We start from the raw sequence: 17499 nt of genomic DNA, 5'->3' as shown, positions 1-17499 counted from the left end.
ATAATCAAAGAAACTTTGATTTGTAAAAGTTTTAAAAGTTTTGGCAATTCTTTAAAAATCAAATTGAGAAATAATAATTGTGTATGTTAAAAAATTGTGGGTTATGATATGATGTTTTGATGTATGTTTACATTGCAGAATGAGTAAATAATTGTAGATTAATTAAATCAGGCTAATTAACCAATCCATCATCTCAGGCTTATCATTTTTCTTGTGTGGTAAAGTCATTTACAAAAAAATCGATGGAGAAAGTGTGGTGTTATTTAAATGGTACAACACTTCACCTATTCAGGAATAATAATAATAATAATAATAATAATAATAATAATAATAATAACAACTTAAAATGCTCTTTATTTCAAAATTGCTAAAACTGTAGATTTTAGTAAGACTGGAATCCTAACTAGTCTCCCCTTCTGGGGCAGTCTTACACCACATTCATCACAATTCTTATTGTTCTGAACTTACATATTCATCATGTCCAAATCCATCTTTGAATTGTTTGTTAATATAAATGCTACTTTTTATGTTAGCCGAAGTTTGAAACTTGTTTCCTTTTTTATCCTTCTTTGTTTTAAACCTATTAAAATAATCATCATATGTAATCTGTCATTCTTTGAAATACTTTCTTCATCTGTCTTCCCTCCTTGGCTAATACTCTGGCTTTTCCTCCAACATACTTCACCAGATCACTGCAGTAGTCTCCTGATCATGCTACCTCTATTCTTGCTCTATTTAAAAAAAAATTCACTTTTCTACATCACAAATATAGACATTTTACTAGAAATTAAAAATCTTCAACAAGGCATAGTGTTTATGACCATGAACTTAAAGTCCTACAAACTAGGATTAGTTTCATGCAAATTTAAGTATTATATTGGGAACATCCTTTTGCTTTCTTATTTATTTAATAATTTAAGCCTTCTCCATTGAAAAGGGTTAATGTCAATATTTTAAAATAGTGTTTACATTATTGTCATTATAATTTGCTGATGTCTAGTACCTCATTCAAACATCCATAATGTGGCCCTTCATCCTGGGGGCTCTGCCATTTTGCCCCTTTATGCCTCCCATACATACCAATTGTTTTGTTTTCCATTGTTTGTTTAATTTCATTTCTCAGGAAGCCTTTACCTCTTTTCACAGCTGGTGTTTACATATGTATCTTTCACCTTTAGACACCTTCCACTCTTTTTTGATTTCCCCTAAATAAATAATTGGCATATCTCATTTTGACATTTCCTTTTCAGGGCAACTTCTAATGTAACACTTTACTCCCCACCCTGACGTTCATCAAGTTAAGTATAATTTTGAACCATGCTACTAAAAGGTAAAATAAATTAGGAAAACATAGATATCCATTTTAAATAACTCAATATATATTTCTTCTCTCTCACACACACACACAAACACACACACATATATTTATACATGTATATTCATAAGAAAACCAAATGATAATTCTCTTTTTATTTTTTTATTTTTATTTTTTTTAATATTTATTTATTTATTTTAGTTCTCAGCGGACACAACATCTTTGTTTGTATGTGGTGCTGAGGATCGAACCCGGGCCCCACGCATGCCAGGCAAGCGGGCTACCGCTTGAGCCACATCCACAGCCCCGATAATTCTCTTTTTAAATAGCAAAATTTATTTATCTTCTCAAATAAATAGAAGGATTTGTCTATCATTGATTAATTGAAAAAATCAGAACAGAAATAAATTAAATTACATATTAGAAACCTCTAAAGTCCATAATATTTTATTGAAGAGTGATTATTATTCCTCAAAATATTTATAAAAGTATTTTGTATATTTATCTTTGTATCACCTGTTCTTTTACTTTAAGAGGAGAAAAAAATGAAGAAAATTATTGGAAAAAGATGACGGAGATGGATGGATAAATAGAGAATAATGTAATTATGAAAGTCTGTCAATTTGGCAAAACTTGTATAATTAACTGAAAAGTTCACTTTATTGAGTTGGCTAGGCTAATTAATGTACAAGAAAATCACCTGGAGCCATCAAAATTCTGGTCTACATAAATGTTGAATGTAAATCTTTGATTAAGCAACATATTTTTAGGTAGGATATTAATGGTGCAATACAGTTTATCTTTTCATGGATATATGTCATTATTTTTCATAAAAATAAACAACTACACATAATATTTATTAAATTTTTAATTTATCTTTAATTTTTAAGCTATACATACTTTATGCATATTAGGAATAAATTTGTATTGATTTCTTGAAACAGGAAAACAAAAAAAAGAGTCAGAAACCACATATAAATGAATTATAAAGTACCTCTTCACAGTTATATTCTACTGTTCTCTGCTTCATGCTTATTATACCTACAGGAAAAGAAATGTAGTCCTGTATAATTTTAGAGTGTAAGTATGGAAGTGTCACTGTGATGCTGCAATTTGCTTAAGGTCATGGTATACTAAGTACTGTGGACAAAGAATAGATAATTTTTTCAGTGAAATCTATTTAATTCTTAAAGAAATTATTGATAAGCAACTTAGCTACATAGCAGAAAGTCTAAATGATTGTAATAAACTCTATAAAAATTTTGAATACATATGAATATAAAATAAAAAATAATTTTATTTTTTTTCTATGTCATTTCCTGTTATTTTCCAATGTGTTTAACATAATGGTATTATTTTAAGGAAGTATTGTCTTGCCTTTTATGATTTAAGTAATGTTCAACACTTTATTGTGTTGTATTGATCTCTTCATGAAATTGAACTTGTAATTCTCAAAATTAGATATGATTCTATATCCTGTTTAGATTAATGTTTAAATACTCATGGAAATACCTTCACTTTCAGTTATTTTATCCTCATTCAAAATACATAACAGTCTGGAAAATGTTTACATAAACACAATAGCTTTCATAATCACTCCTATTTGAATGGTTTTATAATCAGCGTTACAATGTGAAAGAAATGGAGCATTACACATATTCTTTACACAGAAGATGTTGACCAAGACAAATTGAAACATTCATGAAATTATAGGATATTATAAAGAAGTATATTGTTTGAATGTAATTTAATTTATAAATAAAAGATTTGCAAAAAATGGTAAAATCATTTTATTCATTTTACTATTGAGATTGTAATAATGGTATTTTATTTTTTTATATCTACCTGATCTAATTTCTTCCAAAATATTATATATATATATATATATATATATATATATATATATATATATACACATACTTTTTACCTTTTTATTAAAATATGATTTCAGGAATTTTTATATAATACCATACATACATATTAAAAGGTCATTTTTTGCTATTATTTTTAGTATATTTTTAAAATTTATTTTTAACTGATACATAAAAATCATACATATAAACACAATATTAATTAATAGTTAATACACATCTGCATTGTGTTTGTTTAAATCAATTTAAACATACTTATATCCTTGATTATTTATTATTTCTTTATGGTGAGTACTTCAAAAATTTGTTTTTATAGCTATTTGTAAACTTACTTTATTTATAATCAACCTAGAGTGCAATACCATACCAGAGCTTTTTTTAATGTTTTACTGTAACTTAGTACCTATTGATCAATCTTTCTCCATTGTTTCCCACATGTCTACTCTAAAAGGTTGAGGTATTTTGTAAATGAAAAGAAAATACTGAATGGTAGTGAAAAATGATTGTAAAGGTCAGGATGACCATGGACCACTTGGAGAAACAAGGACATACTTTTTGTGACTCTTTTTCCTTATTTTGTTGAATGTATTTGTGAGTATGTGTCAAATATTTCAAATAAACTTGTTTTATTCACTCAATTATCATGTAATATTAAAGATGGTGACCTGAAATCTTACAATTTAATTATTGCTAATTATATATCATGGCATTTATGTTATAGCATATTATTGAGAAAATAAACAGAACTCAAGGGTGGAGGTAACCTCTGGGGAAGGAGTTAGTATTTTATTGTAAGCAGGGTTGCTGTGTCATGGTAGGTGGGATTATGACCTTGTTTCTGTTTTATTTGAAGACAATGTGTTGTGTAAAGAGATGCTGCCTGTGAATGTCAATTTGGCAAGGATTGGAATTTTGATGGTAATTTCATGTGTCAACTTGACTGGCTTGTCCAGATATCTGGTAACAAATTATTTTGGATGTCTGGGTGAGGATATTTTGGGATGAGATTAACCTTAAATCCATAGACTAAGCAAAGGGTATTGCCCACCACCTCCACATGGGATGGTCTTCCTTCAACGCCTTGAAGTCTTGTGTACTAAAAAAATCTTGAGAAAGGAGGAATTTACCCTGTCTGACTATGAGTTGACACAGCAGGCTGGTCATCCTTTGGACTCAGATCCAGGATAGGACTTATTCCATTCATTGTATTCTTTTAGTCTCAGTTGAAAATAATATTATGGGTTCTCACCAGCTGCAGCCTCCCATATCTATACTTCTCAAACTCTACAATAATGTAAGTTAATTTCTTGCAATAAATTGATATATATTTGCTGTTTCTCTGGAAATCTCATATAATCTAAATTCAATTTTTTTAAAAATATAAATTGTGAAATCAAAACAAATTCAATAACAAATCATTTTCAAAATAAGGAGTGAGGATTTTTGGTTGTTTGTTTAACCTTTTAAAAATGACTTTAAGACATAAATTGTATTCAATAAAAAGTGTACATTTAATTTATAAAACATTATAATTTTGACATGTATATATCTGTCATTGATATGTTTTTTAGTTGATTACCCTGTCTGACTATGAGTTGATACAGTATAAAGCATCATAATTGCTTTAGACTTTGCTTAAAATGCTGGAAGTCCAAAATATAACAAACTCCATATATATAATATCAATAGTCCTTGTATGTTCTTAAATATATCTTCTTATTTTATATTATCTTATTTTGTTTGTAATGAGGAAAGGCATAGATAATAGCTAAAATAACTAGTACAGTACAGTATTTTTGATGATTTCATGTCCAAATACATTTCCAAAACATTTTCAAAAATGAAATATTTCATTTCAGTACAAAATTTACATTTTTTCTAGCTCCCACTTGTAATCTCAGAGTTTTGAGAGGTCAAGGCAATAGGGTCACAAGTACAAAGCCAGCCTCAGCAAAAGCTAGGTGCTAAGCAACTCAATGAGACCTTTCTAAATAAAATATACAAAATAAAGCTGGGAATGTGGTTCAGTGGCTGAGTGCTCCTGAGTTCAATCCCCAGTACCTTAAATAAATAAATAAATAAGCAAGCAAACAAATAAATAAATTAATTAAATTTTTCTCATTTATTTCAGGTAAGTCAATTTATATATTTAAATCAACTCATATGAAATATTGCTTCATGACTACTATATTAGAGCTTGAATGTGTAATAAATGCAAACTCAATATAATATTATTACTATGTGATATCTTTACACCATAAGGATTTTGTGCTTGTGACTGGGCATGGTGGTATACACCTGTAATCATAAAGAGGCAGGAGGCTGAAGCAAGAGGATTGCAAATTTGAGGCTAGCCTCAGCAATTTAACAAAACACTGTCTCAAAATTAAAATTAAATAAAATAAAGGGTGAGGGATGTAGCTTGTGGTAGAGAACCCATGGATTGAATTTCTAGTACCTGGAGGGCAGCAGGGGGTATTCCTGCTTGGTTTAAAATACAATTGACTGAACTTGAGTTTTCTGGGAAAAATTTTATGGCACAGAAGTGGCACACGCACAGAATTGCAATCCTGCCAGATACAGAATTCAGGGATGTAATTGTGACATCAATATCCTAGACAGTATACAAAGGTAAAAAAGTCACAGGAAAGAGAACAACCTTTGGGAGCCCTGTGTTAACTGGGCAATGTTTGGGCCATTAAGGCAAGGACGCCCCGCTCTGTAGTTCTGAGAACTTCTGGGAGAAATTCCCTGGTTACAAAAAGTCCCGATAATGCTGGACCCCTGACCTAGCGCACAACTCCAAGTTCAAACGTAGCCTCTGGACATGGGCATAACCTACCAAGCCCAAAACACTTATTTATTTCCCCTCTCATCCTATCCACCATAAAGGAAATCAGGCTGTACTGATATATATGTAAATATAAAACGCAGGATTTTTCTTTATTTGAGGTCAGACCCAAGTGGTCTGCTCAATCCACCATTTACAATATATATATAAATTTTAATAAAGTAAAAATAAAATAAACATATTCAAACTCAGCTTTAAATCAAGGCTTGACAGCACATTGTATTACCTACAATGTCCAGAATATGATAATATGAAAAAGCTACAAAAATACGAGATACTATTATACTATTATATTATCTACACATAATTCACATATTTTGAAATAGGTGTACACAGTGAATTATTATCATATCCACACATAATTAAGGCAGGTAATTGCAATAAATATAATGTTAACAGATGTGTACATATATTACTGCACACATGTAATATCATTGTGTTTTATACTTTTGATTTATGGAGAAATTTCTAAAAGAGTAGATTAGTTCAAGTATATCTCATATCTAGTTTCTCCTTTATTAACATATTACATTAATATACTATGTTTTTTATAATTAATGAGCCAATACAGACTCATCATCGTTAACCAAAGTCTATATTGTATTCCCACTCCCTTAGTTTCTTCTTAATGTCTTTTAAATGACACTTATTTCATTCACTATTCTTGTCCCTTTAGTATTTTGTGTACAGTGAAAATTACTCATTTTTTTTTCATTTTTCAATCACCTTGACAATTTCAACTATATGTCATGTATTTCATAGAATGTCCTTCTCTCAGAGTTTTTCTGTGTTTGTCTCTCATAATTACTTTCAGATTATGTGTTCTGAGGAGATACATAAAAGTAGTAAATGTTCATTTCCACCTCATCCTATCAAGGGTACTATAAATATGTCATGTAATTATTTAAATTAATCTTGATTTATCACCTAGTTCAGACTAGTTTTCAGTTAGTATTTCTTACATGAAATTACTCTATTTATCCTCTTTTTTCTTATCATATTCTTTGGTAAAAGAAAACTCATTATTTGTTGCCAACACATAGATTAAAGATTTGTATTACACCTGTTTATTTGGGTTAAGTATTAAATGTGGGGGAATTGCTCAGCATGGAAGATTTGTTTTTTCCCAATTTATTTAGTCAATCTTTTATTTATATTACATTGGATTCATGGATTCATATTTCATGTTTTGAGTTATATCTTTTTTGTTGTTGTTGTTCTGCAGTTTCTCCATCTTAGTTCAATGAGAGCTCTTTCAATGGGTTCTATTTTCCCTTTGGCATACACCATTATCATGGTTTCTTTTTCTCTGTATGTTCACCTCATACTTTATGGTACTACAAGATGCTTCCTTGTATATTTGTATATATTTTGTCTATATCTTGTATATTTCTTGCTCTAATCAGAAAATCATCCATTTCTTTGATAAGCCCCGGTTCCTGAGAAAATGGCAGTAGAAAAAAAGATATGGTTGCTAGGTGTATTTTTGCTGCTGGGGTGTTATTATGTACCTTCATAGCTTCCTAGCAAAATCATATATATATATAAACATACACACACACACACACACACACACACACACACACACACACACACACACTGTATAAAATTCAAAAATAAACCTACAGGCATGCCATGACTTACATTTAGAAAAAAATGCACCAATACAATATAATTGCAGAAGAAATCACAGTAATTTTACCTTAGCAACAGTATATCAGTAACTTTAAAAATGAAGACACTTCACCCATAACTCACATTGTTTACAAATATAAATTATATATGTATCATAAATTAAACAATAAATTTCCAATGAAAATATTTATAAAACAGGAACATGAACTCGTGACATATAGGTGGGAAAATATTTCATGAAACACCCATTGTCACTAAAAAAAATATAAACACAATGTTTGCTATTTTACTAAAATAAAAATCAGTTCATCAGAAAACATGTGTTTTGTCTTCTGTTATTGTATATATGCATATTTAGGAATTTCTCTTCTAAGAGATCTGATCTTTTTGTGATTATATATTATTTCTTATCTCTCATAATTTAATTTGATGTTGGCTGTATATTAATGAAGCTACTTCAACTTTCTTTTGATTGTCATTAACTGCGTAACTTTTTCATTAGTATATTATAGTTATACATAATATTGGTGCTAATTCTAACATAATTATATAAGCATAGAATATAATTTGCTGCAGTTTAGTTCCTAGTATTTTCCTTTCTCTCCTCTCTTATCTCCTTTCCTCGACTCTACTATTCTTCCTTCTATTTATTCATAGTTTTTTTTTAATTGGTGCTTTATAGATATACATTAAGTTGAGATTTACTGGGTTATATCCATTTAACTAAATAGGATAGCTTGTTCAATTTCATTCCAAACTTCCTCCCATTTCCCACCCTTGCTCGCTTCCCCTCTTTCTTTCCTCTATTCCACTGATCTTCTATTTTCATGATGCTACCCCTGGCACAAACACACCTCCCCTTCCCCCTTATTTTAGTCTATCTTCTGGGTACAAGAAAAAACATTTGGCTCTTGATTTTAAGAGTCAGGCTTATTTCATTTACCATGATGTTCTCTAGTTCCATTTATTTTCCAGCAAAGGTCAAAATTTCATTCTTCTTTATGGTTAAATAGAATTTCATTGTTTATGTATACCACATTTTCTTTACCAGTCTATTAATAAACCCCTAGCTGGTTCTATAACTTGATGATTTTTAATTACCCTGCTATAAACACTGATGTGTCTGTACCAATATAAAACAACAATTTTGGTTCTTTTGGATAAATATCAAAGAATGAGATAGATGCATATTGATTCCATTGCTAGTTTTTTGGGCGAATCTTCATGATGCTTTCCAGATTGGTTGTACTAATTCATGGTTCCATCAACAATACATGAGTGTACATCCCCCTCCCCATTTTCACCATTATATTGTTATTTTAATTCTTTTTTAAAATATATTTTTAGTTGTCAAAGGACCTTTAGTTTATTTACTTATATGAGGTATTGAAAATCGGACCCAGTGCCTTACACATTCTATCACAGAATTACGACTCCAGCCCTTGATTTGAATTCTCAATAATTCAAATTTTAACTGCAGTGAGATAAGATCTCAGTGTAATTTTTATTTGTATTTCCTTGATTACTAAAGATGTTGAACTTTTTTTATATATTTGTGATTTCTATTTCTTCTTTTGAGAAGTGTCTGTTCAGTTCTTTTGCTCATTTTTTAATTGGGTTCTTTGTTGGTTCTTGGTATTTTTTTAGTTCTTTAGATAGTCTACTTATTAATCCCCTGTCTGAGGAACAATGCCAAAGACCTTCTCCCATTCTGTAGCCTCTATATTTATGATCTTAGATTTTTTTTTCCTTTCCAGTGAGGGAACTTTTTAATTTGATGACATCCCACCTATTGATTCTTGATTGTAATTCTTGTTAAAGAAGTTGGTGCTTGTGTCATTATTTTGGATTTCTGAACCCACATTTTCTTTTAGACATTAAAAAGTTTCTGATCTAATTCCAATGTTTTTGATTCACTTTAAGGTGACTTTTTATTCATCATAAAGATAGGAATCTAGTTTCATTCAGTTTTCAACACCACTTGAAACACAGAGAAAACATAGAGTAGACTAACATCAAACAATGAAACTGAAGGAGCAATTAAAAATGTCCCAACTAAGAAAGCCAAAGATCTGGTGGATTCTTATCCTAGTTATACAACATCTTTAAAGAAGAACTAGAGGCAATCCTCCTCAAATTATTCCATGAAATAGAAAAAGAGGGAATAGAGCCAAATTCATTCTATAAAACCACAATCAAAACTAGTCAAAGACACATCAAAGAATAAAACTACTTCAGACCTATATCCTTCATGAACAAAGATGCAAAAATCCTTAAAAATATATTGGCAAACCACATTCAAAAGCACATTAAGAAAAGAGTATACCATGATCATGTGGGATTCATCCCAGGTATGCAAGGACAGTTCAAGATATGCAAATTAAAATAAATGCAACTCACCACATAAATAGAGTTAAGGACAAGAATCACATAATTATCTTAATAGTTGAAGAGAAAGCATCTGACAAACTTAAGAATACTTTTTATGTCTCTTTTTAATCTTCATTTTAAAGTGAATTTACTGTACACAACATATACTTGCCCTGTATTTTTTATCCACTCTCTCATTAGTGTGTTTAGAAATTCAGTTTTTAAAGTGTAATTTATAAAATTGCATAAGTAATTATTATATCTGTAACATGGCTTGTCCATTGCCAAACCTTCTCTCTCGTGCATGAGCGCACACGTGCTTTATCACCATATGTCTAAATAAGTGCAGAGAGAGTGAGAGAAGGCTTCATGTATATAATAGAAAGGAATAAAGTTCTAAAATAAATCATAAGTTCTCCCTTAGAAAACAGAAAATTAAATTTCACAATCTGAAATCAATTCCTTAAAAGTCACCATCTACCAAAAATACAAATAGATTAAAATTTTAAAACAAAACAAAACAATAACAACAACAACAACACAAGAAGAAATATTTTAAACAGGACTCTAACAATTAGGGGAAAAATCAACAAGTAATACCATTACAAAACAGAAAGAACTGGGCTAAAATGGTTTTACTGTTGAATTCTATCAAACATTTAAAAAAGTTTGTTACAAAATTTTAAAAACTTGTTCCTGAAAATAAAAGCAAAATAATAAATACTAACTCATTCTGTCAGACCAAAATTACCCTTAAACCAATTGCAATAAGCAATTGAAATTTGCAATTAATAACATAACTAACTTTTTAGATTAATAAAAATGTTTACATATATTTAATAAATATGTATAAGATGTACACAGCTCTCATAAAAGAAAAAAAAATGAAGAGTTATTACATTGTCATTAGTAGAAAAATTCGATATTCTATAGATGTCAGTTCTTCCCCACTTGATCTAATCATTACCAAATTTAAATGAAGTTATATGTAGATATAGACATACTAACTGTAAAATTTATGTGGGGAGGCCAAAGACTCAGAATTATCATCAAAACATTGGGGGAAAAAAGCTGGAAAACTGACAATAACAAATTTGAAGTTTTTCTACAAAATGTAATAATCAGGACAATGTGATGTTGTTGAAAGAACAAACAAATTAATAGAAGAAAATTAAAAAGCTCAGAAATGGATCCAAGTTAATATATTCAATTGTTCTTTTGTAAAAAGAGAAAGAATAGCTTTTTTTATTAGTAATGCTGCAAACATGAATATCAGCATTGAAAAATAAATCTAGATACAGTTTACACATTACACACACAAACACACCTCAAAATAGTCATACCCTTGTTTTCCCCAGTTTGTTCATTTCTATGACCCAATGCTCTTGTGAGAACAACAAAAAGGAGAAAAAATATATTTAGGGCTCACAGTTTCATAGGTCTGAGTCCACTGATGACAAACTCCATTGCTCTGTGTCCAAAGTGTGGCAGAACATCACAAGGGAAGGTCTTGGTGGAAGAAAGCAGCTCATGTCACAGAAACAGGAACCAGAAAGAATTCTGCTCATCAGGGATATATAAATATAAACCCAAAAGCCATGTATGTCCCCAGTGACCCACCTCCTCCAGGAACTCCCTACCTGCCTATAGTTACCCAGTTAAACCATATCTGTGGATTAACGCACTGATTAGGTTAAGGCTCTTATGAGTCTGTCATTTCACCCTTAAACTTTCTTGCATTGTCTTACATATGAATTTTTTGGGGAAACACCTCGTATCTAAACCATAACAGCCTTAAATGCTAAGGCAAACCTATAGATGTATAGAAGACAATGAGAAAAATCTAAATCATCTTATAATTGGCGATGTACTTTAGGTACAAATGTATGATCCATAAAAAAAATCACAAACTGAATTTCATGAAAATTACAAATATGTTCTCTGTGAAAATTATTATTATCAGAATGAAAGAAAAAGACACAGTCCAGGTTGCAGAAAGCTCAATATATATATATATAAATTGTCAGAGAACAAACAACCCAACTAAAGAAAAGAAAAAAAAAAAAAAACTTAAGATCTGAGGAGTCACCTTACCAAATAAGACAAACAAATAAAATGAGCATATGAAAATGTACAACATTTAATTTCCTTAGGGAACTAAAAACTAAATGAGATACCACTTCATTCATATTAATATGACCTAAATATCAAAGTCCTGGGAGCACTAAATGTTGATAAGGATGTCGACCATAGGAATTCTTGTTCATTGCTGGTATGAATACAAAATATTGAATCCACTTTGTAATGCAGTTAGGAAATGTCTCACAAAGCTCAATAGTCTTACCGTATTAGCTAACCAGGTAATTATCTGAATATGTCAAAATACCCGTACACAAATGTTTATACAACTTTAGACATAATTCCCAATTACTGGAAGCAGCCAAGATATCCCTTGGTAGCTGAATTGATAACTGATTATACATCCCTAAAAAATATTATTCAATAGTAAAAAGAAATTAGCTACCAAACTAAATAATACATAAAGGAACATTAAATTCAGATTACTACATGATAGGCACTAGTCTGCAAAATATTTTATAGATTACATGATTCTAATTTCATTACATTATCAGGAAGGCAAGAGTATAGAGAATAGAAAGATAGCCATTCTAAGACTAAATGAATGTTAGGAATGAATAGATCTAGCAAAGGGAACCTTTATGCATTGAGACTACTCTATAAGATGCTGTAATGGGGGATAAAAGGAACATGCATTTGTTGAATCTCAGATCTGTACAGGACAGAAACTGAATTCTAATGTGAACTATATGGACCATAGTAACAGTAATGTAACAATAATGATTCCAAACTAAAACAAGATGCTTATAAGAGACAACTGTGTGTGTGTGTGTGTGTGTGTGTGTGTGTGTGTGTAGGCATATGAAAACTCATTACTTTATGCTATCTTCTGTAAAACTAAAATTACTCTAAGAAATAAAGTTTATTGATAACTGAAGTTAAAAGTTAAATTGAAAAGACAGATAGGTGTGTGAAACACTGAAAAACTTCTGTTCAGACATTAAAATGGAGCGGAGCCATTTTCTACATGGATTTTAACTCATGAGTGATCTGAAATAAGGCAAATTACATGGTACAGTGGAGTTAATTTTGAAATTCAAGTACAAGTAAACTGGTGAGAATAATTAATCAAGAAATATTATTGGAGAAAATGAATTTGTATTAATATACTGGGGACACCTCACTTGATTTGTAAAGTTAATTCAGGAATTAGTAAGAAAAGTCCTGTTTTCTATCTTCCATAGTATACTTTTGAAAATAAGCTTGAGTTTATCCAGGTTGAGCCTGGTGTAATAAGCATTGTTTTAGAAAACTGAAATTGTGCTTAGAATATTCCGTTAGCAAATAATCACTGAATTAAAAAAAATGCATGAACATCTTCTGTTCAACCAACATACATAAACAAAGTTTCTTATACTCCTCACTTCCTCATGTTAAATGGCTCAAGATAATGCAGTTTTAAACAAGGATCAATGCCATATTAATGCATTTCAAGAAGCACTCCTACTGGATACAAACAATGATGAAAGGATCAGCCCACTTGGTTCTGAGAAAACTTTTCTGTTTCCATAAGGTAAACACAAATTGACTTTGACATTTTTCATTTTGTTAAACTTTGTTACATTATAAAGAGCCCTTGCTCAGCTGTAGGTAACTTTCCATAGAGAAAATGTTCATACTCATTCAATCCACACAGAGACTTCTTCCATTTTTCTATGCATTTTCAGAATGGCAATATCTTGCTGTCCACAGCTCAGGAACTCTCTATCCTTAGAATGCCATGTAGACTTCTCCACTTAACTGCTCCCTGTCATTGTGGCATAGAGAATAAGAACCAACCTACTGCCTATCAGAGTTAAGGAAGGAATCTAGGAGGGTACCCTTCCCTCCCCACATCCAATGTTTTCTAATGGTTTAGTATACACAATCAAAGTTGACTGAAGAACCCTATAACACGAACTGTTACTTGTCCTCAGATTTTTCACAGAGCAAGTAATCTTATGTTTTTGTGTAATAGCCCATGGATATGGGAAAAGAAAACTAGTTTTAAATGATTACACACACTAGGAAAAATTTCACTGCTATACACTGTGTAAGGGAGTTACTTTAGACCTGCACTGTGACAATTCTATTCTTTTTTCAGGATGCATCAAAGTCTGCTATTTATTTTTCATTGGAACAGAATATGCAGGGTAAACTGGTAGTTTAAAATACCTGTTTACAGTTCCACACTACATCTGGGTATGATGAGGCAATCCTGTAATCCCAGCCACATGGGAGACTGAGTCAGGAGGATCACAAGATTAGTGCCAGTCTCAACAAATTAAGGAAGCACACAGCAGCTTAGTGAGACACTGTCTTGAATTATAAATAAATAAATAGATAGATAGATAGATAGATAGATAGATAGATAGATAGATAGATAGATAGATAGAAAGAACTGGGGATGTAGTTCATTGGTAAACTCCTCTGTTTTCAATCCCCTGTACCAAAACAACCCCAAAACAAATGAACAAAAAAAAATCTATGGTAATATCCTGGGTCAATGTGTTTATAATATTTAGGATCCTATAGATTGACAGCTTGGTTTAATCACTTGCATGTCTAAATTGTGTACAAACCTAGGGGGGATATAAATATTCTCTCTGATATCTTCTGCCAAAGCTACTCTGATACCAAAAATTTTTATTCTCACTTGGTGTTTCACAACTTGACCAAGATTTTAACTTGCTTTTTCCCCCCATTTTGATTTCAGCAATCTTAAAGAAAAGGACAATTTTCTCATATCTAGTATGGATTGTGATGAAAAAAAATACAAATTTGGAGTCCAAATTAATTAGTCACTCTATTATTAAAGATCAAACAAGTGGATGAATTTAACTTTCTGCCAATAGTAACACCATATTTTTCTGAGAGACTCTCATAATACAAATAGGCAAAAACAAAACCTCAAGCAAACAAACATACAAAAAATCTTAATCCTTCAACTCTCCTTAAATACACTGCTGATTAATTTCTTCTTAATTATCTAGCCATACTCAGCTATCAACTATCACTAGGGGATACAGCTGACTAGTAGGCATTTTAAAAGGGTAAAGAGGGCAAAATGACCTACTGTAGATAGACTCAGTTTTAGAAGTGAATTATACTGCACAAAAGTTCCAAGGGGCTGAGACAGCTGCATGATGAAGACTACAATGGAGTTTGTCAGCTTAGTGGTTGTGGCAGCAACTGTTTTTAAAGCTGGGTGAACTATGAGTGTCTGCAGAAAAATGAGTCAGAAGATGACAGATTGCTGCATAGCACACAAACTGTGCTCTCAAAATATTTACTCCCAAGAGAGAATTAAGTTCTGTTCAAGTAACAATTATGTTATATTCATTACTTTGCTCTGTTATTTAGGGTTTAACGAGATAATGTTGGTAAAAACTTATCTTAGTTTCTAACATATAACATGCCCTCAATAAATTAGAATTTGATTAAGACTGCTCTTTTGTTACTATTGTTCTGTAGTTTAGTTTAAGGTCTGGTTAGTGATGCCAGCTGCTTCACTCTTACTGCTAAGGATTGCTTTAGCTATTCTGGGTCTCTTATTTTTCCAGATGAATTTCATGATTGCTTTTCCTATTTCTGTGAGGAACGCCATTGGGATTTTGATTTGAAATGTATTAAATCTGTACAGTGATTTTGGAAGTACGGTCATTTTGATAATATTAATTCTGCCTATCTAAGAGCAAGGTAGATCTTTCCATCTTCTAAGGTCTTCTTTGATTTCTTTCTTTAGGGTTCTGTAGTTTTCATTGTATATATCTTTCATCTCTTTTGTTGATTCCCAAGTATTTTATTATTTTTTTTGAGGTTATTATAAATGGGCTTGTTTTCCTCATTTCCTTCTCAGAGGATTTGTCACTGATATACAGAAATGCCTTTGATTTATGGGTATTGATTTTATAACCTGCTACTTTTCTGATTTCCTTTACTAGTTCTAAGAGTTTTCTGGTGGAGCTTTTTGGGTCTTCTAGGAATAGAATCATATTGTCAGCAAATACTTAGCAAATAGTGCTAATTTAAGTTCTTAATTTCCTATACATATCCCTTTAATTTCTTTCATCTGTCTAATTGCTCTGACCACTGTTTCAAGGACTATGTTAAATGGAAGTGGTGAAAGAGGCATCCCTGTCTTGTTCCAGTTTTTAGAGGGAATGCCTTCAATTTTTCTCCATTTAGAATGATGTTGGCCTGGGGCTTAGCCTTTATGATGTTGAGATATGTTCCTGTTTTCCCTAGTTTGTCTAGAGTTTCAAACATGAAGGGGTGCTGTATTTTGTCAAATTCTTTTTCTGCGTCTATTGAGATGATTATATGATTCTTAACTTTGAGTCTATGGATGTGACGAATTACATTTATTGCTTTCCTAATGTTGAACCAACCTTGCATACCTGAGATGAATCCCACTTGATCATGGTGCACAGTCTTTTAGATATGTTTTTGTATTCGATTTGCCAGAATTATATACAGAATCTTTGCACCTATGTTCATTAGAAATATTGGTCTAAAGTTTTTTTTCATTGATGTGTCTTTGCCTGGTTTTGGAATCAGGGTGATATTGGCCTCATAGAATGAGTTTGGAAGTGCTGCCTCTTTTTCTATTTCCTGAAATAAATTAAAGAGTATTGGTACTAGCTCTTCTTTAAAGATCTTGTAGAACATGGCTATATAACCATCCAGTCCTGGGCTTTTCTTTGTTGGTAGGCTTCTGATGGCGTCTTCTATCTCATCACTTGATATTGGTCTGTTTCAATTGTGTATATCTTCCTGATTCAGTCTGGGCAAGTCATATGACTTAACAGACTGGTTGACCAATGCTACAGAATAAAGGACACATAGACTAACCCACAAAATTACAACTATCATATACTAGACAAAGGCGCCAAAAACATGCATTAGAGAAAAGATATCCTCCTCAACAAATGGTGCTGGAAAAACTGGAAGTCCATATGCAACAAAATGAAATTAAACCCCTATCTCTCACCATGCACATAACTCAACACAAAATGGATCAAGGACTTAGGAATACAACCAGAGACCCTGTGTCTAATAGAAGAAAAAGTAGGCCCTAATCTCCATCATGTGGGATTAGGCCTCAACTTCCTTAATAAGACTCCTATAGCACAAGAATTAAAACCAAGAATCAGTAAATGGGATGGACTCAAACTAAAAAGTTTCTTCTCAGCAAAAGAAACAATCAATGACGTGAATAGAGAGCCTACATCTTGGGAGCAAATTTTTACCTCTCACACATCAGATTGAGCACTAATCTCTACAGTATAAAAAGAACTCAAAAAGATAAACACCAAAAAAACAAATAACCCATCAAT

The 17499-nt window shown here is 31.3% G+C and overlaps 1 pseudogene; it reads right to left on the bottom strand.

The window, feature by feature from the left end:
* Positions 1-17499, bottom strand: part of LOC143388394 (cadherin-9-like) — a 114994-nt pseudogene that overhangs the window by 40172 nt on the left and 57323 nt on the right.

Source organism: Callospermophilus lateralis, unplaced genomic scaffold (assembly GCF_048772815.1).
Source record: "Callospermophilus lateralis isolate mCalLat2 unplaced genomic scaffold, mCalLat2.hap1 Scaffold_329, whole genome shotgun sequence".
NCBI classification, from domain to species: Eukaryota; Metazoa; Chordata; class Mammalia; order Rodentia; family Sciuridae; genus Callospermophilus; species Callospermophilus lateralis.
This window is presented reverse-complemented; position numbering and strand designations above follow the sequence as displayed.